Genomic DNA, 19,554 nt, shown 5'->3' on the forward strand with positions numbered 1-19,554 from the left:
CCGCCTCCTTTGTCTATTTGGCCATCTGGATTGCTCCTAAACACTCTAATTGGTGTGTGTATTTTTTGCTCTATCTTGCTTTAATCCACGATCCCCGGAAGGCACAGCGGTCCCTTCCCCTCATACTCCTCCCCTTCTCTTCTTTGATTGGCTTCCTGATCTGACAGCTCATATATACCCTTTGGTCACAGGGGCAGGCTTGCTTGGGGCAGAGCTTCTGAAACGCATTGCAGCTCACCTCCCGTTTCATTCACAGCACCTCTCACTTCTCCCTACCACTGGCGGGAAGGCACAAAGAGACGCCGATTATCCACCACAGCTGGTCTCTCCCTGGGCCATGCACAGATCATCAGATCCACTCTTCTGATGCCCCTGGCTCCGGAGTTCTCACCTGCCACACACGCCAAGGGAGTTTTAGATGTAAGTGCCTTTTAAATAAAGTGTTACTGTTTTTGCACACGCTGATCTGGCGCCCTGCTTGTTGTTATTTGCAAGCTGCTGAAAGCTACTGATAGCTTGTAATTCTATAATGCTGACTCACAAAACTTCCTGTCTTCTGAATCTAGAAGCAATAGAGAAATACACAGGATGTGAGCAAAGATATATAAGTCAGCTAAGCTCTTTAGTTACAAACATTATGTCTTGTGTACATGTATTCAAAAAGAGTAAACGCCTACAAAACTATCCAACATTTAAAGTACAAAAGCATGTCTTAGGGCTAGTTTACACTAGAGTAAGGACTGCTGCAACTCTCAAAAGTGATCCATGATTAGATTGTTTTTCAGGGTTTGAGAAGGTGATTGGTCACCGTTTCGCATCCTCTTATAACCCACTAACTGCCACACTATGGCACCGCTGCATTGCATGTAGCTCTGGAGCGATTGCAGAGATGTGGCTTTCAGCAAATAAAGACTCCAAGTCACACAAAAAGCAGAGAAAAGTGCCCCGTGTGAGGATTGAACTCACAACCTTCAGATTACAAGACTGACGCGCTACCTACTGCGCTAACAACACCAAGTGCCAAAAGGCATGCACTTGTCTCATCTGGCCACCACACTTGAAAGATGATGGTGTTGCTTTTTTTATTGTCACTTTAGTTTTCTATATTTCTCCAAAAGCAGCATTGGCAGTTTTCCTATATGGTCTAGCAGTTAGGATTCCTGGTTTTCTCCCAGGCAACCGGGGTTAAACTCCCAGTATGGGAAATGCCAGACATTTTAATGATACGCTTGCTCCTGGTGCTTAAACCTGCCAAACTCTTTTCCCCTTGCAACCTCAAATCATTCCCTTGTTGGCAAAGTACCAAGCAACGCAACATACATGCTCTGCTTCAACAACCCCTAGTGCTTTACTTCCAACTGCTTTACAAATCTGCCCGCATAGTCCAGCGGGTCTTGCTGCTTTGCCTCCCTCTCTCTACTCTCATTTTGAGGACAATTTATCAAAGAGTCGAAAGACATGCGAAGACTAAAAACTTGCAAACACTCACAGTCATCACTAACCGGTCATAAAAACCCAATGAAATCAACAAAGAAAACCCCAGGCGACATTAAGAATATTCCGTCCCCACCTTGCCTTCATGGAAGGAAAACAAAACAAAACAAAGGCCTACACTATGGCAGGACTGGTGGACCCAGTTTTGGTGCCGCAGATAAAACAGAAACAAATCATTGCACATTCTTACAAAGAAACAACATCCACAGTGGTTATCATACGCTGAGAGCAAACCATGAACTAAAGGCAAAGCCAAAGAGCCTCGGCTTTTCATGTGCCAAGAGAAAAGGGTGAAACTGAGAAGGACCAGAAAGATCTTTCACTCTTTTTTTGAAAAAAAAAAAAACTCTTTACATTCCTCTCTGTCTCTTCAATTTCATTCCCTGTCTTGTCCTAGTGCTGAGCAATGGGGCACATGTGCTTTCTTTCAACAAGCCTTATTGGGCTTGATATGAAATTGCTTTTGGAAATCTGGCCTTTCATTTCAAAGAGGTTGCTGCTTTTCTTCCGCTTTTCGCCACTCCTTCTATAAGATGCTGAGAGACACTATTAAAAAGCCTTTGAAACATAGCAAAGTGAAGCAAAAACACTCAATGCCCATTTCAGAAGCGGTCCTTCTCCAGTTTCCCACAGTTGCTAAAAAGGCCCTAATCCACGTCAAGGCTGGGAGTCCAACGTTTGCGGGTAAAGATAGGAGGGAATGCTATTTATTTTGGGTTTCTTTCCAAGGAAGCCAAATCCATGCACAAATCATTTCCCACCGGTAATCATGCAGTGAAGAAAAGCGGCGAAAGGGGGAAGTTAAAGTACCCGTGCTATTCAAAGGCAAAGAAAGCGTTTTGAAATCAGGGAGGACAACAAGGTGGGGACTTTTCCCATTTTTCCCACCTTTGTAAAAGCCCTTTTGGATCCTCTGTTCTGTTTTCTTTCTGTGTGATGAAAGGGAGTGAAGCCCGTGACATGGTGGATGTGTGGAAAATGCATGTGTTTTTTTCCAGGGTGAGTAGACAGTGTATGTTGCAAACTCTGTTAGATGCAGAGTTGGCGATTTTGGCTCCTGAGGAAAATGGTGGAGGGCAAAGGAGCTTTGAAAGCTTGAGCTGCTGATGACTTTTCCCTGGATATGCTTCTTGCAAAGCTTGAAAGATGCAGAGTAGCGGCTTTCAGCCATTAAGGACTCCAAGTGGCAGAAAAAGCCTAGAAAAGAGCGCCCCGTGTGAGGATCGAACTCACGACCTTCAGATTATGAGACTGACGCGCTACCTACTGCGCTAATGAGGCTGAGTGCCAGAAGATGGGCACTTGTCCCACCTGGCCACCACGCTTGGAAGACCATGGTGGTGCTAGTTTTCTTCTCGCTTTGGTTTTCTCTATTTCTCCCAGAGCAGCTTTGGCAGTTTTCCCATATGGTCTAGCGGTTAGGATTCCTGGTTTTCACCCAGGCGGCCCGGGTTCGACTCCCGGTATGGGAAATGCAAGACATTTTAGTGACACGCTTGCTCCTGCTGCTTAAACCTGCCAAACTCTTTTCCCCTTGCAACCTCAAATCATTCCCTTGTTGGCAAAGTACCAAGCAACGCAACATACATGCTCTGCTTCAACAACCCCAAGTGCTTTACTTCCAACTGCTTTACAAATCTGCCCGCATAGTCCAGCGGGTCTTGCTGCTTTGCCTCCCTCTCTCTACGCTCATTTTGAGGACAATTTATCAAAGAGTCGAAAGACATGCGAAGACTAAAAACTTGCAAACACTCACAGTCATCACTGACCGGTCATAAAAACCCAATGAAATCAACGAAGAAAACCCCAGGCGACATTAAGAATATTCCGTCCCCACCTTGCCTTCATGGAAGGAAAACAAAACAAAACAAAGGCCTACACTATGGCAGGACTGGTGGACCCAGTTTTGGTGCCACAGATAAAACAGAAACAAATTATTGCACATTCTTACAAAGAAACAACATCCACAGTGGTTATCATACGCTGAGAGCAAACCATGAACTAAAGGCAAAGCCAAAGAGCCTCGGCTTTTCATGTGCCAAGAGAAAAGGGTGAAACTGAGAAGGACCAGAAAGATCTTTCACTCTTTTTTTGAAAAAAAAAAACCAAAAACTCTTTACATTCCTCTCTGTCTCTTCAATTTCATTCCCTGTCTTGTCCAAGTGCTGAGCAATGGGGCACATGTGCTTGCTTTCAACAAGCCTTATTGGGCTTGATATGAAATTGCTTTTGGAAATCTGGCCTTTCATTTCAAAGAGGTTGCTGCTTTTCTTCCGCTTTTCGCCACTCCTTCTATAAGATGCTGAGAGACACTATTAAAAAGCCTTTGAAACATAGCAAAGTGAAGCAAAAACACTCAATGCCCATTTCAGAAGCGGTCCTTCTCCAGTTTCCCACAGTTGCTAAAAAGGCCCTAATCCACGTCAAGGCTGGGAGTCCAACGTTTGCGGGTAAAGATAGGAGGGAATGCTATTTCTTTTGGGCTTCTTTCCAAGGAAGCCAAATCCATGCACAAATCATTTCCCACCAGTAATCATGCAGTGAGGAAAAGCGGCGAAAGGGGGAAGTTAAAGTACCCGTGCTATACAAAGGCAAAGAAAGCGTTTTGAAATCAGGGAGGACAACAAGGTGGGGACTTTTCCCATTTTCCCACCTTTGTAAAAGCCCTTTTGGATCCTCTGTTCTGTTTTCTTTCTGTGTGATGAAAGGGAGTGAAGCCCGTGACATGGTGGATGTGTGGAAAATGCATGTGTTTTTTTCCAGGGTGAGTAGACAGTGTATGTTGCAAGCTCTGTTAGATGCAGAGTTGGCAATTTCGGCTCCTGAGGAAAATGGTGGAGGGCAAAGGAGCTTTGAAAGCTTGAGCTGCTGATGACTTTTCCCTGGATATGGCTTCTTGCAAAGCTTGAAAGATGCAGAGTAGCGGCTTTCAGCCATTAAGGACTCCAAGTGGCAGAAAAAGCCTAGAAAAGAGTGCCCCGTAAGAGGATCGAACTCACGACCGCAGATTATGAGACTGACGCGCTACCTACTGCGCTAACGAGGCTGAGTGCTGTAAGATGGGCACTTGTCCCACCTGGCCACCACGCTTGGAAGACCATGGCGGTGCTAGTTTTCTTCTCGCTTTGGTTTTCTCTATTTCTCCCACAGCAGACTTCGCAGTTTTCCCATATGGTTTAGCAGTTAGGATTCCTGGTTTTCACCCAGGCGGCCCGGGTTCGACTCCCAGTATGGGAAATGCAAGACATTTTAGTGACACGCTTGCTCCTGCTGCTTAAACCTGCCAAACTCTTTTCCCCTTGCAACCTCAAATCATTCCCTTGTTGGCAAAGTACCAAGCAACGCAACATACATGCTCTGCTTCAACAACCCCTAGTGCTTTACTTCCAACTGCTTTACAAATCTGCCCGCATAGTCCAGCGGGTCTTGCTGCTTTGCCTCCTTCTCTCTACGCTCATTTTGAGGACAATTTATCAAAGAGTCGAAAGACATGCGAAGACTAAAAACTTGCAAACACTCACAGTCATCACTAGAGATGAGCGAAGAAATGAAAAATTCGATTCGACTGATTCGGCGAATTCGTGGACAATATTCGATTCGAGTCGAATAAATTCGCTGTGAATTTAACTTAAAAAAGGGTGTTTCTAGGCTTCAGAGAGACTTAATATTAGTGCAGAACACTGTACCTTTAATTTAAATGCCCTTGGAGTCTGCTGGGGAAGAGAAATAATACTGTCACTCAGTATGACATGCAGATGAGTGCCGTCGATCTTAGAATCACCGCACACTTCACTCATTTGGCCAGTCACGGGGCCAAAACCAGTGTTTGGAGCCACAGTGTGGCGGTGGAGGCAGCAGCAATGGCAGGCCATTCAGCAACCTATGACAAAATGGAAACCAGCAGGAGTGTGAGGAGACCTGAAAGTGGCACATGGCAGAGTGGGAGCAATGGGAGGCGGTACAAGGACCCATGTCACACTGTGGACCCAGAAGCAGCGTGACCAGGCGGTGCGGGGGCCCATGGCAGATTACAGGCCTGGCAGCAGCAATGGGAGGCCCGTAATCTGCCAGCACCCTATGACAAAAAATGGAACACACCAGCAGTGTGTGAGGAGACCTGAAAGTGGCACATGGCAGAGTGTGGCGATGGAGACAGCAGCAAAGGGAGGCCGTACAGGGACCCATGAGAGACTCTGGACCTGGCAGCAGCATGAGGAGGCGGTATAGGGGCCCATGGCAGATTAGGGGCCTGGCAGCAGCTATAGGAGGCCCGTAATCTGCCAGCACCCTATGACAAAAAATTGAACACACCAGCAGTGTGTGAGGAGACCTGAAAGTGGCACATGGCATGAGAGACTCTGGACCTGGCAGCAGCATGAGGAGGCGGTATATAGGGGCCCATGGCAGATTAGGGGCCTGGCAGCAGCTATGGGAGGCCCGTAATCTGCCAGCACCCTATGTCAAAAAATTCAACACACAAGCAGTGTGAAGAGACCGGAATGTGGCACATGGCAGAGTGTGGCGATGGAGACAGCAGCAATGGGAGGCCGTACAGGGACCCATGACACACTCTGGACTTGGCAGCAGCATGAGGAGGCTGTATAGGGGCCCATGGCAGATTAGGGGCCTGGCAGCAGCTATGGGAGGCCCGTAATCTGCCAGCACCCTATGACAAAAAATGTAACACACCAGCAGTGTGAGGAGACCTGAAAGTGGCACATGGCAGAGTGTGGCGATGGAGACAGCAGCAATGGGAGGCCGTACAGGGACCCATGACAGACTCTGGACCTGGCAGCAGCATGAGGAGGCGGTATAGGGGCCCATGGCAGATTAGGGGCCTGGCAGCAGCTATTGGAGGCCCGTAATCTGCCAGCACCCTATGTCAAAAAATTGAACACACCAGCAGTGTGAGGAGACCTGAAAGTGGCACATGGCATGAGAGACTGAGGACCTGGCAGCAGCATGAGGAGGCGGTATAGGGGCCCATGGCAGATTAGGGGCCTGGCAGCAGCTATGGGAGGCCCGTAATCTGCCAGCACCCTATGTCAAAAAATTGAACACACCAGCAGTGTGTGAGGAGACCTGAAAGTGGCACATGGCAGAGTGTGGCGATGGACACAGCAGCAATGGGAGGCCGTACAGGGACCCATGAGAGACTCTGGACCTGGCAGCAGCATGAGGAGGCGGTATATAGGGGCCTATGGCAGATTAGGGGCCTGGCAGCAGCTATAGGAGGCCCGTAATCTGCCAGCACCCTATGTCAAAAAATTCTACACACCAGCAGTGTGAGGAGACCTGAAAGTGGCACATGGCAGAGTGTGGCGATGGAGACAGCAGCAATGGGAGGCCGTACAGGGACCCATGAGAGACTCTGGACCTGGCAGCAGCATGAGGAGGCGGTATATAGGGGCCCATGGCAGATTAGGGGCCTGGCAGCAGCTATGGGAGGCCCGTAATCTGCCAGCACCCTATGTCAAAAAATTGAAAACACAAGCAGTGTGAAGAGACCTGAATGTGGCACATGGCAGAGTGTGGCGATGGAGACAGCAGCAATGGGAGGCCGTACAGGGACCCATGACACACTCTGGACTTGGCAGCAGCATGAGGAGGCGGTATAGGGGCCCATGGCAGATTAGGGGCCTGGCAGCAGCTATAGGAGGCCCGTAATCTGCCAGCACCCTATGTCAAAAAATTGAACACACCAGCAGTGTGAGGAGACCTGAAAGTGGCACATGGCAGAGTGTGGCGATGGAGACAGCAGCAATGGGAGGCCGTACAGGGACCCATGAGAGACTCTGGACCTGGCAGCAGCATGAGGAGGCGGTATATAGGGGCCTATGGCAGATTAGGGGCCTGGCAGCAGCTATAGGAGGCCCGTAATCTGCCAGCACCCTATGTCAAAAAATTCTACACACCAGCAGTGTGAGGAGACCTGAAAGTGGCACATGGCAGAGTGTGGCGATGGAGACAGCAGCAATGGAAGGCCGTACAGGGACCCATGACAGACTCTGGACTTGGCAGCAGCATGAGGAGGCGGTATAGGGGCCCATGGCAGATTAGGGGCCTGGCAGCAGCTATGTGAGGCCCGTAATCTGCCAGCACCCTATGACAAAAAATGTAACACACCAGCAGTGTGAGGAGACCTGAAAGTGGCACATGGCAGAGTGTGGCGATGGAGACAGCAGCAATGGGAGGCCGTACAGGGACCCATGACAGACTCTGGACCTGGCAGCAGCATGAGGAGGCGGTATATAGGGGCCCATGGCAGATTAGGGGCCTGGCAGCAGCTATGGGAGGCCCGTAATCTGCCAGCACCCTATGTCAAAAAATTGAAAACACAAGCAGTGTGAAGAGACCTGAATGTGGCACATGGCAGAGTGTGGCGATGGAGACAGCAGCAATGGGAGGCCGTACAGGGACCCATGACACACTCTGGACTTGGCAGCAGCATGAGGAGGCGGTAATGGGGCCCATGGCAGATTAGGGGCCTGGCAGCAGCTATGGGAGGCCCGTAATCTGCCAGCACCCTATGTCAAAAAACTTGAACACACCAGCAGTGTGAGGAGACCTGAAAGTGGCACATGGCAGAGTGTGGCGATGGAGACAGCAGCAATGGGAGGCCGTACAGGGACCCATGAGAGACTCTGGACCTGGCAGCAGCATGAGGAGGCGGTATATAGGGGCCTATGGCAGATTAGGGGCCTGGCAGCAGCTATAGGAGGCCCGTAATCTGCCAGCACCCTATGTCAAAAAATTCTACACACCAGCAGTGTGAGGAGACCTGAAAGTGGCACATGGCAGAGTGTGGCGATGGAGACAGCAGCAATGGGAGGCCGTACAGGGACCCATGACACACTCTGGACTTGGCAGCAGCATGAGGAGGCGGTATAGGGGCCCATGGCAGATTAGGGGCCTGGCAGCAGCTATGTGAGGCCCGTAATCTGCCAGCACCCTATGACAAAAAATGTAACACACCAGCAGTGTGAGGAGACCTGAAAGTGGCACATGGCAGAGTGTGGCGATGGAGACAGCAGCAATGGGAGGCCGTACAGGGACCCATGACAGACTCTGGACCTGGCAGCAGCATGAGGAGGCGGTATATAGGGGCCCATGGCAGATTAGGGGCCTGGCAGCAGCTATGGGAGGCCCGTAATCTGCCAGCACCCTATGTCAAAAAATTGAAAACACAAGCAGTGTGAAGAGACCTGAATGTGGCACATGGCAGAGTGTGGCGATGTAGACAGTAGCAATGGGAGGCCGTACAGGGACCCATGACAGACTCTGGACCTGGCAGCAGCATGAGGAGGCGGTATAGGGGCCCATGGCAGATTAGGGGCCTGGCAGCAGCTATTGGAGGCCCGTAATCTGCCAGCACCCTATTTCAAAAAATTGAACACACCAGCAGTGTGAGGAGACCTGAAAGTGGCACATGGCAAGAGAGACTGTGGACCTGGCAGCAGCATGAGGAGGCGGTATAGGGGCCCATGGCAGATTAGGGGCCTGGCAGCAGCTATGGGAGGCCCGTAATCTGCCAGCACCCTATGTCAAAAAATTGAACACACCAGCAGTGTGAGGAGACCTGAAAGTGGCACATGGAAGAGTGTGGCGATGGAGACAGCAGCAATGGGAGGCCGTACAGGGACCCATGAGAGACTCTGGACCTGGCAGCAGCATGAGGAGGCGGTATATAGGGGCCTATGGCAGATTATGGGCCTGGCAGCAGCTATAGGAGGCCCGTAATCTGCCAGCACCCTATGTCAAAAAATTCTACACACCAGCAGTGTGAGGAGACCTGAAAGTGGCACATGGCAGAGTGTGGCGATGGAGACAGCAGCAATGGGAGGCCGTACAGGGACCCATGAGAGACTCTGGACCTGGCAGCAGCATGAGGAGGCGGTATATAGGGGCCCATGGCAGATTAGGGGCCTGGCAGCACCTATAGGGGGCCCGTAATCTGCCAGCACCCTATGTCAAAAAATTCTACACACCAGCAGTGTGAGGAGACCTGAAAGTGGCACATGGCAGAGTGTGGCGATGGAGACAGCAGCAATGGGAGGCCGTACAGGGACCCATGAGAGACTCTGGACCTGGCAGCAGCATGAGAAGGCGGTATATAGGGGCCCATGGCAGATTAGGGGCCTGGCAGCAGCTATAGGGGGCCCGTAATCTGCCAGCACCCTATGTCAAAAAATTCTACACACCAGCAGTGTGTGAGGAGACCTGAAAGTGGCACATGGCAGAGTGTGGCGATAGAGACAGCAGCAATGGGAGGCCGTACAGGGACCCATGAGAGACTGTGGACCTGGCAGCAGCATGAGGAGGCGGTATAGGGGCCCATGGCAGATTAGGGGCCTGGCAGCAGCTATGGGAGGCCCGTAATCTGCCAGCACCCTATGTCAAAAAATTGAACACACCAGCAGTGTGTGAGGAGACCTGAAAGTGGCACATGGCAGAGTGTGGCGATGGAGACAGCAGCAATGGGAGGCCGTACAGGGACCCATGAGAGACTCTGGACCTGGCAGCAGCATGAGGAGGCGGTATATAGGGGCCTATGGCAGATTAGGGGCCTGGCAGCAGCTATAGGAGGCCCGTAATCTGCCAGCACCCTATGTCAAAAAATTCAACACACCAGCAGTGTGAGGAGACCTGAAAGTGGCACATGGCAGAGTGTGGCGATGGAGACAGCAGCAATGGGAGGCCGTACAGGGACCCATGAGAGACTCTGGACCTGGCAGCAGTATGAGGAGGCGGTATATAGGGGCCCATGGCAGATTAGGGGCCTGGCAGCAGCTATAGGGGGCCCGTAATCTGCCAGCACCCTATGTCAAAAAATTCTACACACCAGCAGTGTGAGGAGACCTGAAAGTGGCACATGGCAGAGTGTGGCGATGGAGACAGCAGCAATGGGAGGCCGTACAGGGACCCATGAGAGACTCTGGACCTGGCAGCAGCATGAGGAGGCGGTATATAGGGGCCCATGGCAGATTAGGGGCCTGGCAGCAGCTATAGGGGGCCCGTAATCTGCCAGCACCCTATGTCAAAAAATTCAACACACCAGCAGTGTGTGAGGAGACCTGAAAGTGGCACATGGCAGAGTGTGGCGATGGAGACAGCAGCAATGGGAGGCCGTATAGGGACCCATGAGAGACTCTGGACTTGGCAGCAGCATGAGGAGGCGGTATATAGGGGCCCATGGCAGATTAGGGGCCTGGCAGCAGCTATGGGAGGCCCGTAATCTGCCAGCACCCTATGTCAAAAAATTCTACACACCAGCAGTGTGAGGAGACCTGAAAGTGGCACATGGCAGAGTGTGGCGATAGAGACAGCAGCAATGGGAGGCCGTACAGGGACCCTTGAGACACTCTGGACCTGGCAGCAGCATGAGGAGTCGGTACGGGGGCCCATGGCAGATTACGGGCCTGGCAGCAGCAATGGGAGGCCCGTAATCTGCCAGCACCCTATGACAAAATGGAACCCACCAGCAGTGTGAGGAGACCTGAAAGTGGCACATGGCAGAGTGTGGCGATGGAGACAGCAGCAATGGGAGGCCGTTAAGGGAACCCATGAGAGACTCTGGACCTGGCAGCAGCATGAGGAGGCGGTATATAGGGGCCTATGGCAGATTAGGGGCCTGGCAGCAGCTATGGGAGGCTCGTAATCTGCCAGCACCCTATGTCAAAAAATTCAACACACCAGCAGTGTGTGAGGAGACCTGAAAGTGGCACATGGCAGAGTGTGGCGATAGAGACAGCAGCAATGGGAGGCCGTACAGGGACCCATGAGAGACTGTGGACCTGGCAGCAGCATGAGGAGGCGGTATAGGGGCCCATGGCAGATTAGGGGCCTGGCAGCAGCTATGGGAGGCCCGTAATAGCCAGCACCCTATGTCAAAAAATTGAACACACCAGCAGTGTGTGAGGAGACCTGAAAGTGGCACATGGCAGAGTGTGGCGATGGAGACAGCAGCAATGGGAGGCCGTACAGGGACCCATGAGAGACTCTGGACCTGGCAGCAGCATGAGGAGGCGGTATATAGGGGCCCATGGCAGATTAGGGGCCTGGCAGCAGCTATAGGGGGCCCGTAATCTGCCAGCACCCTATGTCAAAAAATTCTACACACCAGCAGTGTGTGAGGAGACCTGAAAGTGGCACATGGCAGAGTGTGGCGATGGAGACAGCAGCAATGGGAAGCCGTATAGGGACCCATGAGAGACTCTGTACTTGGCAGCAGCATGAGGAGGCGGTATATAGGGGCCCATGGCAGATTAGGGGCCTGGCAGCAGCAATGGGAGGCCCGTAATCTGCCAGCACCCTATGACAAAATGGAACCCACCAGCAGTGTGAGGAGACCTGAAAGTGGCACATGGCAGAGTGTGGCGATAGAGACAGCAGCAATGGGAGGCCGTTAAGGGAACCCATGAGAGACTCTGGACCTGGCAGCAGCATGAGGAGGTGGTATATAGGGGCCTATGGCAGATTAGGGGCCTGGCAGCAGCTATGGGAGGCCCGTAATCTGCCAGCACCCTATGTCAAAAAATTCAACACACCAGCAGTGTGTGAGGAGACCTGAAAGTGGCACATGGCAGAGTGTGGCGATAGAGACAGCAGCAATGGGAGGCCGTACAGGGACCCATGAGAGACTGTGGACCTGGCAGCAGCATGAGGAGGCGGTATAGGGGCCCATGGCAGATTAGGGGCCTGGCAGCAGCTATGGGAGGCCCGTAATCTGCCAGCACCCTATGTCAAAAAATTGAACACACCAGCATTGTGTGAGGAGACCTGAAAGTGGCACATGGCAGAGTGTGGCGATGGAGACAGCAGCAATGGGAGGCCGTACAGGGACCCATGAGAGACTCTGGACCTGGCAGCAGCATGAGGAGGCGGTATATAGGGGCCTATGGCAGATTAGGGGCCTGGCAGCAGCTATAGGAGGCCCGTAATCTGCCAGCACCCTATGTCAAAAAATTCTACACACCAGCAGTGTGAGGAGACCTGAAAGTGGCACATGGCAGAGTGTGGCGATGGAGACAGCAGCAATGGGAGGCCGTACAGGGACCCATGAGAGACTCTGGACCTGGCAGCAGCATGAGGAGGCGGTATATAGGGGCCCATGGCAGATTAGGGGCCTGGCAGCAGCTATAGGGGGCCCGTAATCTGCCAGCACCCTATGTCAAAAAATTCTACACACCAGCAGTGTGAGGAGACCTGAAAGTGGCACATGGCAGAGTGTGGCGATGGAGACAGCAGCAGTGGGAGGCCGTACAGGGACCCATGAGAGACTCTGGACCTGGCAGCAGCATGAGGAGGCGGTATATAGAGGCCCATGGCAGATTAGGGGCCTGGCAGCAGCTATAGGGGGCCCGTAATCTGCCAGCACCCTATGTCAAAAAATTCAACACACCAGCAGTGTGTGAGGAGACCTGAAAGTGGCACATGGCAGAGTGTGGCGATAGAGACAGCAGCAATGCTAGGCCGTACAGGGACCCATGAGAGACTGTGGACCTGGCAGCAGCATGAGGAGGCGGTATAGGGGCCCATGGCAGATTAGGGGCCTGGCAGCAGCTATGGGAGGCCCGTAATCTGCCAGCACCCTATGTCCAAAAATTGAACACACCAGCAGTGTGTGAGGAGACCTGAAAGTGGCACATGGCAGAGTGTGGCGATGGAGACAGCAGCAATGGGAGGCCGTACAGGGACCCATGAGAGACTCTGGACCTGGCAGCAGCATGAGGAGGCGGTATATAGGGGCCTATGGCAGATTAGGGGCCTGGCAGCAGCTATAGGAGGCCCGTAATCTGCCAGCACCCTTTGTCAAAAAATTCTACACACCAGCAGTGTGAGGAGACCTGAAAGTGGCACATGGCAGAGTGTGGCGATGGAGACAGCAGCAATGGGAGGCCGTACAGGGACCCATGAGAGACTCTGGACCTGGCAGCAGCATGAGGAGGCGGTATATAGGGGCCCATGGCAGATTAGGGGCCTGGCAGCAGCTATAGGGGGCCCGTAATCTGCCAGCACCCTATGTCAAAAAATTCTACACACCAGCAGTGTGAGGAGACCTGAAAGTGGCACATGGCAGAGTGTGGCGATGGAGACAGCAGCAATGGGAGGCCGTACAGGGACCCATGAGAGACTCTGGACCTGGCAGCAGCATGAGGAGGCGGTATATAGGGGCCCATGGCAGATTAGGGGCCTGGCAGCAGCTATAGGGGGCCCGTAATCTGCCAGTACCCTATGTCAAAAAATTCAACACACCAGCAGTGTGTGAGGAGACCTGAAAGTGGCACATGGCAGAGTGTGGCGATGGAGACAGCAGCAATGGGAGGCCGTATAGGGACCCATGAGAGACTCTGGACTTGGCAGCAGCATGAGGAGGCAGTATATAGGGGCCCATGGCAGATTAGGGGCCTGGCAGCAGCTATGGGAGGCCCGTAATCTGCCAGCACCCTATGTCAAAAAATTCTACACACCAGCAGTGTGAGGAGACCTGAAAGTGGCACATGGCAGAGTGTGGCGATGGAGACAGCAGCAATGGGAGGCCGTACAGGGACCCATGAGAGACTCTGGACCTGGCAGCAGCATGGGGAGGCGGTATATAGGGGCCCATGGCAGATTAGGGGCCTGGCAGCAGCTATGGGAGGCCCGTAATCTGCCAGCACCCTATGTCAAAAAATTCAACACACCAGCAGTGTGAGGAGACCTGAAAGTGGCACATGGCAGAGTGTGGCGATGGAGACAGCAGCAATGGGAGGCCGTTAAGGGAACCCAAGAGAGACTCTGGACCTGGCAGCAGCATGAGGAGGCGGTATATAGGGGCCTATGGCAGATTAGGGGCCTGGCAGCAGCTATGGGAGGCCCGTAATCTGCCAGCACCCTATGACAAAAAATGGAACCCACCAGCAGTGTGAGGAGACCTGAAAGTGGCACATGGCAGAGTGTGGCGTTGGAGACAGCAGCAATGGGAGGCCGTACAGGGACCCATGAGAGACTCTGGACCTGGCAGCAGCATGAGGAGGCGGTATAGGGGCCCATGGCAGATTAGGGGCCTGGCAGCAGCTATGGGAGGCCCGTAATCTGCCAGCACCCTATGACAAAAAATGGAATACACCAGCAGTGTGAGGAGACCTGAAAGTGGCACATGGCAGAGTGTGGCGATGGAGACAGCAGCAATGGGAGGCCGTACAGGGACCCATGAGAGACTCTGGACTTGGCAGCAGCATGAGGAGGCGGTATAGGGGCCCATGGCAGATTAGGGGCCTGGCAGCAGCTATGGGAGGCCCGTAATCTGCCAGCACCCTATGACAAAAAATGGAACACACCAGCAGTGTGAGGAGACCTGAAAGTGGCACATGTTTGGGGCATGATTCATGGCGGATTTAGTCAGTTGTGTCAGGAACTGGTGGTTTGAAATCCAGACTAATCCACGCCTGATTCATTTTCACAAACGTCAGTCTCTCCACACTTTGGGTGGACAGTCGTGTCCTCCGCGGAGTTGCAATACCTCCTGCCGCACTAAACACGCGCTCCGATGCCACGCTACTGGCCGGGCATGACAGCCTTTCAAGGGCAAATTCAGCTAGTTGGGGCCAAAGGTCAAGTTTCGTTGCCCAGTAGTCAAGGGGATTGTCTACCTCGGTTGGCAGGGTGCTGTCCAAGTAGGCCTAAGCCTGTTGTTTGAGGTCCTGCTCCAGGTCCACCTGATGCTGCTGCTGCTGCTGCTGCGGCTGGTAAGTAGTTTCCTCACTGCGCTGGTGAAGAAAGCTACTCATCATCGACTGCAGACTGAGGCAGCCGCTGCTGGTGGAGCTGCCACTGCTCCTACCACCCCACCCCTCCCCTGCTGCCATGGCAGCGGAACGCGAGCGCACAGGGCCCACAGTGTCTGAGGATGGACGTTGGCGCAGACAGGCAGAGACCAGCTGACTACATCGGTGGTTTTTATAGTACGTTATTTTGGCCTCCCTCTCAGCAGGTGTGAAAAAGGCCACCATTTTTGAACGGTAGCGAGGGTCCAACAAGGTGGACAGCCAAAAGTCATCCCTCTGTCTGATGGTTATTATTCGGCTGTCGCTGCGCAAGCAACCGAGCATGCTATGGGCCATTTGTGCCAAGGAATGCGAGGGACTCCCTGCCTCCATCTCCACAGCATACTGCCACGGTGCGTCTGGGTCCTCTGTCTCCTCCTCCTCCTCCTCTACCAGATGCTCCTGCTCCTCCACTCCTGTCCGCTGAGTGGAAAAACCACCCATTTCACTCAATAATTCCTGAGCACCAATGTCCTCCTCTACCTCCTCCTCTTCTTCCTGTCCTGCCCCCACAGGGGTCATGTGGCGTTGAGATCTGTGCGCCACGTCTACCGCACCCTGACCAGCCATTGTTAACAGCATTTGTTCCAGGACGTGCAACAGAGGAATGACGTCGTTCATCCCATAGTCCTGCCGACTCACGAATAGCGTGGCCTCCTCAAAGGGCCTGAGCAAGCGCAGGTGTCACGCATGAGCTGCCAATGGCTGACATCTAAGTTACACAGGGAGTACCTTTATCCGCTTTTAACATCAGGAAATCTGTGATGGCCTTTCACTGTTCGTAAAGGCGGTCTAACATATGTAGGGTTGAATTCCACCTTGTTGCAACGTCACAGCATGAGGAGTCGGTACGGGGGCCCATGGCAGATTACGTGCCTGGCAGCAGCAATGGGAGGCCCGTAATCTGCCAGCACCCTATGTCAAAAAATTCAACACACCAGCAGTGTGAGGAGACCTGAAAGTGGCACATGGCAGAGTGTGGCTATGGAGACAGCAGCAATGGGAGGCCGTACAGGGACCCATGACACACTCTGGACTTGGCAGCAGCATGAGGAGGCGGTATATGGGAGGCCCGTAATCTGCCAGCACCCTATGTCAAAAAATTCAACACACCAGCAGTGTGAGGAGACCTGAAAGTGGCACATGGCATGAGAGACTGTGGACCTGGCAGCAGCATGAGGAGGCGGTATAGGGGCCCATGGCAGATTAGGGGCCTGGCAGCAGCTATGGGAGGCCCGTAATCTGCCAGCACCCTATGTCAAAAAATTGAACACACCAGCAGTGTGAGGAGACCTGAAAGTGGCACATGGCAGAGTGTGGCGATGGAGACAGCAGCAATGGGAGGCCGTACAGGGACCCATGAGAGACTCTGGACCTGGCAGCAGCATGAGGAGGCGGTATATAGGGGCCTATGGCAGATTAGGGGCCTGGCAGCAGCTATAGGAGGCCCGTAATCTGCCAGCACCCTATGTCAAAAATTTCTACACACCAGCAGTGTGAGGAGACCTGAAAGTGGCACATGGCAGAGTGTGGCGATGGAGACAGCAGCAATGGGAGGCCGTACAGGGACCCATGAGAGACTCTGGACCTGGCAGCAGCATGAGGAGGCGGTATATAGGGGCCTATGGCAGATTAGGGGCCTGGCAGCAGCTATGGGAGGCCCGTAATCTGCCAGCACCCTATGTCAAAAAATTCTACACACCAGCAGTGTGAGGAGACCTGAAAGTGGCACATGGCAGAGTGTGGCGATGGAGACAGCAGCAATGGGAGGCCGTATAGGGACCCATGAGAGACTCTGGACTTGGCAGCAGCATGAGGAGGCGGTATATAGGGGCCCATGGCAGATTAGGGGCCTGGCAGCAGCTATGGGAGGCCCGTAATCTGCCAGCACCCTATGTCAAAAAATTCAACACACCAGCAGTGTGTGAGGAGACCTGAAAGTGGCACATGGCAGAGTGTGGCGATGGAGACAGCAGCAATGGGAGGCCGTACAGGGACCCATGAGAGACTCTGGACTTGGCAGCAGCATGAGGAGGCGGTATATAGGGGCCCATGGCAGATTAGGGGCCTGGCAGCAGCTATGGGAGGCCCGTAATCTGCCAGCACCCTATGTCAAAAAATTCAACACACCAGCAGTGTGTGAGGAGACCTGAAAGTGGCACATGGCAGAGTGTGGCGATGGAGACAGCAGCAATGGGAGGCCGTACAGGGACCCATGAGAGACTCTGGACCTGGCAGCAGCATGAGGAGGCGGTATATAGGGGCCTATGGCAGATTAGGGTCCTGGCAGCAGCTATAGGAGGCCCGTAATCTGCCAGCACCCTATGTCAAAAAATTCTACACACCAGCAGTGTGAGGAGACCTGAAAGTGGCACATGGCAGAGTGTGGCGATGGAGACAGCAGCAATGGGAGGCCGTACAGGGACCCATGAGAGACTCTGGACCTGGCAGCAGCATGAGGAGGCGGTATATAGGGGCCCATGGCAGATTAGGGGCCTGGCAGCAGCTATAGGGGGCCCGTAATCTGCCAGCACCCTATGTCAAAAAATTCTACACACCAGCAGTGTGTGAGGAGACCTGAAAGTGGCACATGGCAGAGTGTGGCGATGGAGACACAGCAATGGGAGGCCGTATAGGGACCCATGAGAGACTCTGGACTTGGCAGCAGCATGAGGAGGCGGTATATAGGGGCCCATGGCAGATTAGGGGCCTGGCAGCAGCTATGGGAGGCCCGTAATCTGCCAGCACCCTATGTCAAAAAATTCTACACACCAGCAGTGTGAGGAGACCTGAAAGTGGCACATGGCAGAGTGTGGCGATGGAGACAGCAGCAATGGGAGGCCGTTAAGGGAACCCATGAGAGACTCTGGACCTGGCAGCAGCATGAGGAGGCGGTATAGGGGCCTATGGCAGATTAGGGGCCTGGCAGCAGCTATAGGAGGCCCGTAGTCTGCCAGCACCCTATGTCAAAAAATTCAACACACCAGCAGTGTGAGGAGACCTGAAAGTGGCACATGGCAGAGTGTGGCGATGGAGACAGCAGCAATGGGAGGCCGTACAGGGACCCATGAGAGACTCTGGACCTGGCAGCAGCATGAGGAGGCGGTATATAGGGGCCTATGGCAGATTAGGGACCTGGCAGCAGCTATAGGAGGCCCGTAATCTGCCAGCACCCTATGTCAAAAAATTCTACACACCAGCAGTGTGAGGAGACCTGAAAGTGGCACATGGCAGAGTGTGGCGATGGAGACAGCAGCAATGGGAGGCCGTACAGGGACCCATGAGAGACTCTGGACCTGGCAGCAGCATGAGGAGGCGGTATATAGGGGCCCATGTTAGATTAGGGGCCTGGCAGCAGCTATAGGGGGCCCGTAGTCTGCCAGCACCCTATGTCAAAAAATTCAACACACCAGCAGTGTGAGGAGACCTGAAAGTGGCACATGGCAGAGTGTGGCGATGGAGACAGCAGCAATGGGAGGCCGTACAGGGACCCATGAGAGACTCTGGACCTGGCAGCAGCATGAGGAGGCGGTATATAGGGGCCTATGGCAGATTAGGGGCCTGGCAGCAGCTATGGGAGGCCCGTAATCTGCCAGCACCCTATGTCAAAAAATTCTACACACCAGCAGTGTGAGGAGACCTGAAAGTGGCACATGGCAGAGTGTGGCGATGGAGACAGCAGCAATGGGAGGCCGTATAGGGACCCATGAGAGACTCTGGACTTGGCAGCAGCATGAGGAGGCGGTATATAGGGGCCCATGGCAGATTAGGGGCCTGGCAGCAGCTATGGGAGGCCCGTAATCTGCCAGCACCCTATGTCAAAAAATTCAACACACCAGCAGTGTGTGAGGAGACCTGAAAGTGGCACATGGCAGAGTGTGGCGATGGAGACAGCAGCAATGGGAGGCCGTAGAGGGACCCATGAGAGACTCTGGACTTGGCAGCAGCATGAGGAGGCGGTATATAGGGGCCCATGGCAGATTAGGGGCCTGGCAGCAGCTATAGGAGGCCCGTAATCTGCCAGCACCCTATGTCAAAAAATTCAACACACCAGCAGTGTGTGAGGAGACCTGAAAGTGGCACATGTTTGAGGCATGATTCATGGCAGATTTAGTCAGTTGTGTCAGGAACTGGTGGTTTGAAATCCAGACTAATCCACGCCTGATTCATTTTCACAAACGTGAGTCTCTCCACACTTTGGGTGGACAGTCGTGTCCTCCGCGGAGTTACAATACCTCCTGCCGCACTAAACACG

General features: G+C 53.3%; 3 non-coding genes across 3 annotated transcripts; 1 reads left to right on the forward strand and 2 right to left on the reverse strand.

Annotated features, from left to right (window-relative positions):
• Positions 1–941: 941 nt before the first annotated feature.
• TRNAT-UGU (transfer RNA threonine (anticodon UGU)) lies at positions 942–1,014 on the reverse strand. The gene has a single exon. It is a non-coding gene; the product is annotated as a tRNA-Thr (tRNA).
• A 1,688-nt stretch (positions 1,015–2,702) lies between these two features.
• On the reverse strand, positions 2,703–2,775 carry TRNAM-CAU (transfer RNA methionine (anticodon CAU)). The gene has a single exon. It is a non-coding gene; the product is annotated as a tRNA-Met (tRNA).
• Positions 2,776–2,894: 119 nt separating this feature from the next.
• TRNAE-UUC (transfer RNA glutamic acid (anticodon UUC)) lies at positions 2,895–2,966 on the forward strand. Its single transcript has one exon. It is a non-coding gene; the product is annotated as a tRNA-Glu (tRNA).
• The last annotated feature ends 16,588 nt before the right edge of the window (positions 2,967–19,554 follow it).

The sequence above is a fragment of the Staurois parvus genome, unplaced genomic scaffold (assembly GCF_062004578.1).
Source record: "Staurois parvus isolate SC_StPar_1 unplaced genomic scaffold, SC_StPar_1.0 ptg000662l, whole genome shotgun sequence".
Classification (NCBI taxonomy): domain Eukaryota; kingdom Metazoa; phylum Chordata; class Amphibia; order Anura; family Ranidae; genus Staurois; species Staurois parvus.